The sequence below is a fragment of the Eschrichtius robustus genome, chromosome 3, assembly GCF_028021215.1.
Source record: "Eschrichtius robustus isolate mEscRob2 chromosome 3, mEscRob2.pri, whole genome shotgun sequence".
NCBI lineage: Eukaryota > Metazoa > Chordata > Mammalia > Artiodactyla > Eschrichtiidae > Eschrichtius > Eschrichtius robustus.
The window spans coordinates 68,936,970-68,944,465 of NC_090826.1; the positions used below are offsets into that span (position 1 = coordinate 68,936,970).

The 7,496-nt window shown below is 35.5% G+C and overlaps 1 non-coding gene across 1 annotated transcript; it reads right to left on the reverse strand.

Annotated features, from left to right (window-relative positions):
• Positions 1-2,830: 2,830 nt before the first annotated feature.
• LOC137763132 (U6 spliceosomal RNA) lies at positions 2,831-2,934 on the reverse strand. The gene has a single exon (XR_011073700.1). It is a non-coding gene; the product is annotated as a U6 spliceosomal RNA (small nuclear RNA).
• Positions 2,935-7,496: the final 4,562 nt, after the last annotated feature.

The following is a 7,496-nucleotide window of genomic DNA, read 5'->3' on the forward strand; positions in this document are numbered from 1 at the left end:
TTGGGTATATATCTAGGACAGAATTGTTGTGTCATGGAGTGTGTACATGTTTAGCTTTAATCAATAATACCAACTCCTTTTAAAAGACATTTGAAAAATGTTTTGGTTTTATCTAAAAATTTAATGAGTCAAGACTTCCAAATTTTTAAAACTTCATCTCAAATTTAATATATTTAATTTCTTATTTTATCAATTCTATTGTTTGACTAAACCTTCCTGAGTACTAAAAGATTCTTACAGATCTAGTATCTTGATCTTAGAATCATAGTGAACCTAAAGTTATTCTAAATTTCCCAATATATGATAAAAATGTATAAAGATTTCAACTTAAATCCACAAATTCAAATTAAGTACTTAATTAGATATTTTAAATGAGAGATATAAGAAATTTGACCTATCAGTACTTTATTTTTGGTTAACTCTCACTGCCTAAGAAGCCACGTCAAACTTTAGTGCCTTCAATAAGAATCACTTATTATCATCTGTGTCTGAGGTCTGGCTGAAGGTTGGTTATCCCAGCTTGGGCTCAGCTGAAAGGTTATACTTCAGGCTATGGCTGCTGAGGTAGGTTGGCTGGGGTTGTTCCACTCCATATCTGTGCATTCTGAAACTGATAAGACAGTAGCTTCCTAGGGACAGCTCTTCCTGCTGTGTGGCAGAATTGCAAGAAGGCAATGGGAGCCATGCAATGTCCCTTAAAGCCTAAGCGTACAACTAACACATCGTCACTTCTGCCCACTTACCATTGGCCAAAGAAAATCATATGGGCAAACCAAAACCAAGGGGCTGAAAAATTCACCCCTCTCTCCCAGTGAGGTCATGGCAAGTGTGTGACTGCAGAAGAGAGTGAAGAATTGAGACCAATAATAATGTATGTATATGTCTATCTAGTATATACATATAATACACCATATTATATATATGGTAACAAATTATACAATTTATTTTCCATTCCCATATCAAAAGAAAGCCAGGATTAGTTTACTTGCTCATGGGACTAACAACAGTATACATTCTCTATCCTCCCTCAAAGATACCTATATTCTCTAGTATGCTGTCATAACCTAATAAAACAAGATTTATACTTGAACATTGTCAAAAGTCAATTGCTTCATAACGATGATACTACCATGATAGCTTCTCTATAAGAAAAGAAAGCCAGGGAAAAAACGAGAATTGTGATAGCTTATTCAGTTCAATTTTGAGTGAAAAACATGGGCTGTAATCACAAGAGACTTTCCAAAGGCAATACATAATATATGCCAGGGCTTACTACTTAGAATGAGACTCAATGGCTTTTAAGGCTATTTGAATCTTAGAGGGTACATATGTTGTACCCAAGATGTTATTATCCTTTATATATCAAATGACCAAAGAGAAATCTGAGTTTGACTGGGATCTGGAACAAAAGAGACTTTGATACATTTACAAAGGAAGAGCTATAGCTCAAGTAGCAAAATCAAGTCCATGTAATTTTGTCACACGAATTATTTTGAAAATATCTACTATGCAGACATATGCAGACTAAATTCTCAGGAAGAAGTCTATAACTGCTCTCATTTGGTGACGACTGAGATATTTGGACTTGCAAGTAACCTGATGGCAATAGCTAGATGTAGTCACTCCAAGAGACCTTTGTTGTCCTGAAACTGGGCTTTGATAGAAATAGCTACCATCACTGAAAGACATCAAATATCCATTATATTATAGGTAATGTCAGAGAGCTATTCCAATAATGATGGATCAGATCCAATGATGGATAACATAGAAATGTAATAGTAACTAGATGTGACTCTGGGAAAGTACATGGTATCCATGAACAGGTTGCAGCCCCACCTTTGGAACAGAGGACAGAACCACCAGAAGAATTCTTAGTTTCTGTTGTTAAAAAGGGTGAACCTATGACTTTTATACTACTAAAGTAACACTTTAAGATTGGACAATTAAAAATACCACTGTGAGGAGAATTAAATTATGGAAATATGTGGAAATTCTGTGGAAGAATTTCAATGGGTCATATCAATGACCACCAGATAAAACCTGGCTGCTGGCTCATACAGGGTTAGAATACAAAGACTGATGCATTGGTCTATTCCTTGGATGTTATCTCCTTGGATACATAAAATAAATGGGGATATTTTTACTTGAGCTATAAATATTGGATGGAACAATGACATACTCCTTTATGGAAATTGCTGATGTGATAATATGCTATCCGGATTGTGAATGGGAAAAGAATTTACAAAAGATGACGTTGGGTAAGATTCCTCAAGGGCAGGGAATGGCAGTTGACAACACTGGACCCTTACTGGTAGCCCAGGTGGCTTCAACTGCGTCCTGACTAGAATAACCACATATTAGGCTTTGCTTATCCTTTGGGTGTAACCATGGCTGAGGATACTATTAAAGATTTGGAACAATACAACGTGAATAAACTCAGTCTCCTAAGTTACATTTTATCAATGAAAGTATATTTTTCACTGTTTCCTGTGTACAAAAATGAGCTAAGAGACATAACATCATATGGACTTACCAAATTCTGTATCACATATATAGCAGCAGTTTGAAAAAGACCTGGAATGGGTAATTAAAATATATGTTGATAAAGACTGGTGATGCCAAGGGCATGAAGAACTGGCTGACATGACTGGGTCAATCTAACATAGAAAAACCATTGGGGGGTGGTTCCTATGTGAATGTAGGGGTAAAGATAACAGTGATGATGCAATCACACAACTCCAACAGAAAGTTTTTCTTTTCTTTTCTTTTCTTTTCTTTTCTTTTCTTTTCTCTTCTCTTCTCTTCTCTTCTCTTCTCTTCTTTTCTTTTCTTTAATATGGAATGCTTCATGAATTTTCCTGTCATCCTTGCACAGGGGCCATGCTAATCTCTGTATCATTCCAATTTTAGTATATGTGCTGCTGAAGTGAGCATCCAACAGAAAATTTATTTTATCTTGCCAGATTCACCTGTATTGTGTTCAAGACTACACTACCATATCCCAGCAAAGGGAGGGATTGATACTCAGAAAACTAGTTCAATTTCTCTGAATTTGACTGGCATCTTGGTAAAAAACACAATGGACTTGATAGTGACACCCCTCATGTGTCCTTAACTAGGACTGACTGTAAGTGCTGCAGTGTCACCTGTTGGTGACACGTAAGATAGTCCCATCACTACTTGTCTTTCCTTCTTGCTGGGAGTAGACTGAAGGGGAAGCCTTGGCAGAGTGATTCCAGCTATCTGCCCTTGAGGTAAACAGTATAGAGACACACCCAGGGAATGAAATATGGTAATAAGTAAGTAACAAATGAAGGCAAAGGGGGAATTGTGGCAGATGGAAAGAAAGCACATAAAATCTATAGTGTTGCATCACTTTTTTCCTGAGTGTCTCAGAGTGAGAGAAAAACACTTTTAACTGTTTCTCTCAGATATGATACCAATTTGTTGCTAATTCAGAGGGAAGAACCTGGATTTTTCCCCCTCTGGGAAAGAGAATGACACTGAAACCAAACTACAAGACTAACTTAAGAACTCTGATTTAGTTATTTACTGAAAAGACATCAACTACCCTTGATGATCCACCTCAATAGTAGTTAGTTGCAATTCTAATTTGAGTCACATTTTGTTAATTATATTCATCATATTGGTTTTATCATGTGTTGGAGAAGGAGCCTACCTTAGAACTGAGCAGGATATGTTGTGACTCTAAGCTCGCTGTGGGTCTGAAGGGAGATATGCCACCACTGAACTTCCAGTAGGTCAGAGTCTCCTTTTCTCTTTTGACTAAATCAGATATGAATGTGGAAGGAACATTAAATAAGTAAGGTAGTCAGGAAATTAGAATGGTGTCCAAAAGAGTGAATTATGCCTGACTTGATGAGCAAGTATCACTGATGGAATTTGTCTCTGAAACTTTGAAAAGGATGATTATGAAGAGCCTATTCCTATTAAATTGAACTGCAGCTAGGAGTCAACAGGTTCAGCTGATGATCTCCTGGAATAACAATATTTTAGGTGCCTATTATATATTTGAATAACACTCATAGCACAAGCAGTTAATGGCAACTATACTTGTAGTGGATTAACTAAAACTGGTGCCAACATACCAAGAGAGATTTGGGAGCCTTGGGAATTAGACTTGGTGTGTTGAATCGAGTGCAGATGGCTTTTCTGGAAGCTCACCATCATACTGAGAGGAATTTTAACTCAGATAGGGACACTGGAGTCCTCTCTCAGGAAACTTGTCTTGCTAGGTAGGCCATCTAAAAGATGATGAAGCTATCTGAAATTGAAAGAGAAGAAAAGGGATTGAGGGAGAGGGAAAGCAGTAGCTAGGTGGAATAGAGGCTTAGGCTATGGAAACACTAGGGTCAACCTAATATGGCAAGCCATCACTGGGAATGCAGTCTTTTACTGCTGCTTCCTCATAATCAGAGTACCCACCTTTAAAACAAGGTCATGTTCCTCACAGTAAAACTGGTTGAGATTGGACAGGATCAGGATCAACCACCTCCTCTTAATGGGAAGCAGATGCTACCTAGAAGCTTCTATCAGTAAAAACTTATTTTTATTTATGGTATTTTTTTTGATGGCTGGCATATATCTATATGTATTTTTATCCAGACCAGAGGCAACCAAAATTTACAGAGCAGTGGCCTCTGGTGACTTCTCCAGCTACGGGAAAATATATGTCATACAGAAAACGTCATTTTTACTGGAAAGGGTGGTAAAATGTCACAGTAGTATTATTAATGTGTGGTGTACTAAGCATCGTTTAAAACCCTACCATAACTATCTAGAGTAATAAAGGATATGCAGGGTCATTTATAGATGTAAATGAAAATAAAACTTACAAAGACAATGAACCTCCAGGATGAAATGATTCCCCCCACCCTAACTTGGTGTATTACCCATGGAAACTAATTACCCATGGAAACTAATTTTTCATTTTGGGAAGGTTATACATTCAATATCTATCAATACATATAAAAATATAGTAATATTGTATTACAAGTACTAGTGGATAAAAGAATAAAATAGTCCACCTGGTTCATCTATGTTGTTGCATGTGTCAATAGTTCCTTCTTTTTACTGCTGAGTAGTATTCCATTGTGTGGATATACCACATCTCTTTGCTTATTCACCTGTCAATAGACTTTTGTTTCCAATAAAGTTGAAGATATGCAGACAGACCTGATGAACTAACAATTTGACTCAGTTATATATCTTAGGGACAATTTTTATATCTGCATCAAAAGATGTGTGTAAGAATGTGTGTAGTAGCCTTATTCATAATAGTCCCAAACTGAAGACAACCCCCATGCCTATCAATAGTAGAATAGATAATAAATTATGGTATATTACATAGAGCATTTCATTTTATGTAGCAATGAAAATTAAAGGACTGTAACTATGTACAACAGTATAGATAAATATTACAAATATAATATTGACCAAAAGGAGAAAGACATGAATTAATCTATACACTATGAATAGATTTATGTAACTCTCACAAAAGTTCTAAACAAAAGAAAGGGAATGATGATCATAAAAATGAAGGTGGTAATTACCTTCCAAGGTTGTGAAGGGTGAGTAGCTCATCTGGTGCTTCTGCAGGAGCTAAAAGTGTCCTTTGTTTGGGTCAGGGTGGTGGTGAAATGGATATTTGCTTTATTATTATTTTTGGGTTGAATACTTGTATTTTATGTACTTTCCCGCGTGTACTGTATATTTCATAATTAACACAGAAAAAAAGAAGTAATATCACACACAAACTTTGGAATTAGACAAAACTGGGTCTAAATCCTTATTATGCCACATAATTTGCGATCTTTAAAAAATCTTTAATTTCCCCATCTTACAGATGAGGATGGTAACACTTTATTCACAGATGTGTTGTAAGAACAAATTTAGGTAATATATATAACGAAATTACTAGTGTAGGCACTTAGAAACACAAACCTTGGTTCTGAAGGACATTGCCAATCTTATAACAAAAAAGTAATAATTAACTATCAGTCTATTGTAAATTTAATTTTATTGTAGTTGAAAACAAAGATAAGATTTGGACTTGGTAACTCATAAGAAAACAAAAGAGACTTAAAATTGAATTGTCAGTTTTTTCTTTCTTTCTTTTTCTGTTTGTTTGATATGCAGTTTTAAAGAAACTATACCTTTGGCTTCAAGAGCCTAGTGCATCTCGATTCAAAATCTGAAATCGCAAATAGAAACATATTAAATGGCTTGGTCATGTCTGCCCCCTAGTGGTCAATGCTCTACTAAATGGAGAGGAGGCTGAAGGTTGAATCTGGAAGCTTGAATAAAAACAAAGACTTCTAATTCTTAAAAAAAACTATCACAACAGAAAAATTTTTAAACGTGTAATTTTGTTAAAGGTATGCAATATTGAATAGGAAGATAATTTTCTCCTGATGTTGAATATATGATAGTATTTGGAAATGCTGTGTTCTGTGCTACATTTTGTTATTCTTGGCATTATATCAGACGTATTATTCATGTATATTTGCAATTTAAGCTACTATTAATCTATCCTATTTTAGTATGTTTGTCAACCTGTAGAATATAAATTTGAATGTATAATACTCAAGCCTTATGGTGATCAATGAACACATAAAGTGGGTACTTTTGCCTTTTGCTTTTCAAAAATGTTATCCCCAATTACATTACTTTTGGTTAATGAAGTTTGAACCCGTGTATACATGAGTTAACTTGTGCAGTCAAATTACACTCCTGTAGAACAGAAAACACATTATGCTTCAAGAGCCATGTTCCTCCCATTTTAATTTATATTTGATTTAGTATTATTCTATATGAATAAAGAGTTTGCAAATTAGTTACTATAGTACCTTGCTACAAAAATCATGACAATGTACCCTGTTTCCCTGCCAATTCTTCCTTCAGAGATTTACAATGAATTCACTTCAGCTACATGGTATTATGTCCAAACTTCTTAGGACAGTTTTCCTAAACTGGTCATATTTGATCTCAAACAATAAAACAAGAGCTCCACTGAGTGAATTCCCCTTTCTGACTATTTTACATGCATTGTCCTATCTCCCTTGCTGTTGTTTATACTTTGGGGCAGTGACTTAATTTCTGTATATAATACATGGTTTTCTCATCTGGCAGATGGGGATAATTATAGTACATACCTCAGAGAGTTATTTTGAGGATTAAATGAGAGAGTATATGTAAAGCACTTTTTGAAAAGTGTCAGAAACACAGTAAGCAGTAAATAAATGCCTATTATTATTCATCTTTCTCTTCTGTAATATTCCACCCCATACACCTCTCTACCACCTGAAAATCAAGAATTGATTTCTCGAAGATTGGTTCAAGATGGCAGAGTAGAAGGATGTGCTCTCACTCCCTCTTGTGAGAGCACTGGAATCACAACTAACGGCTGAATATTAATCCACAGAAAGACACTGGAGCTCACCAAAAAAGATACCCCAAAGACAAAGGAGAAGCCA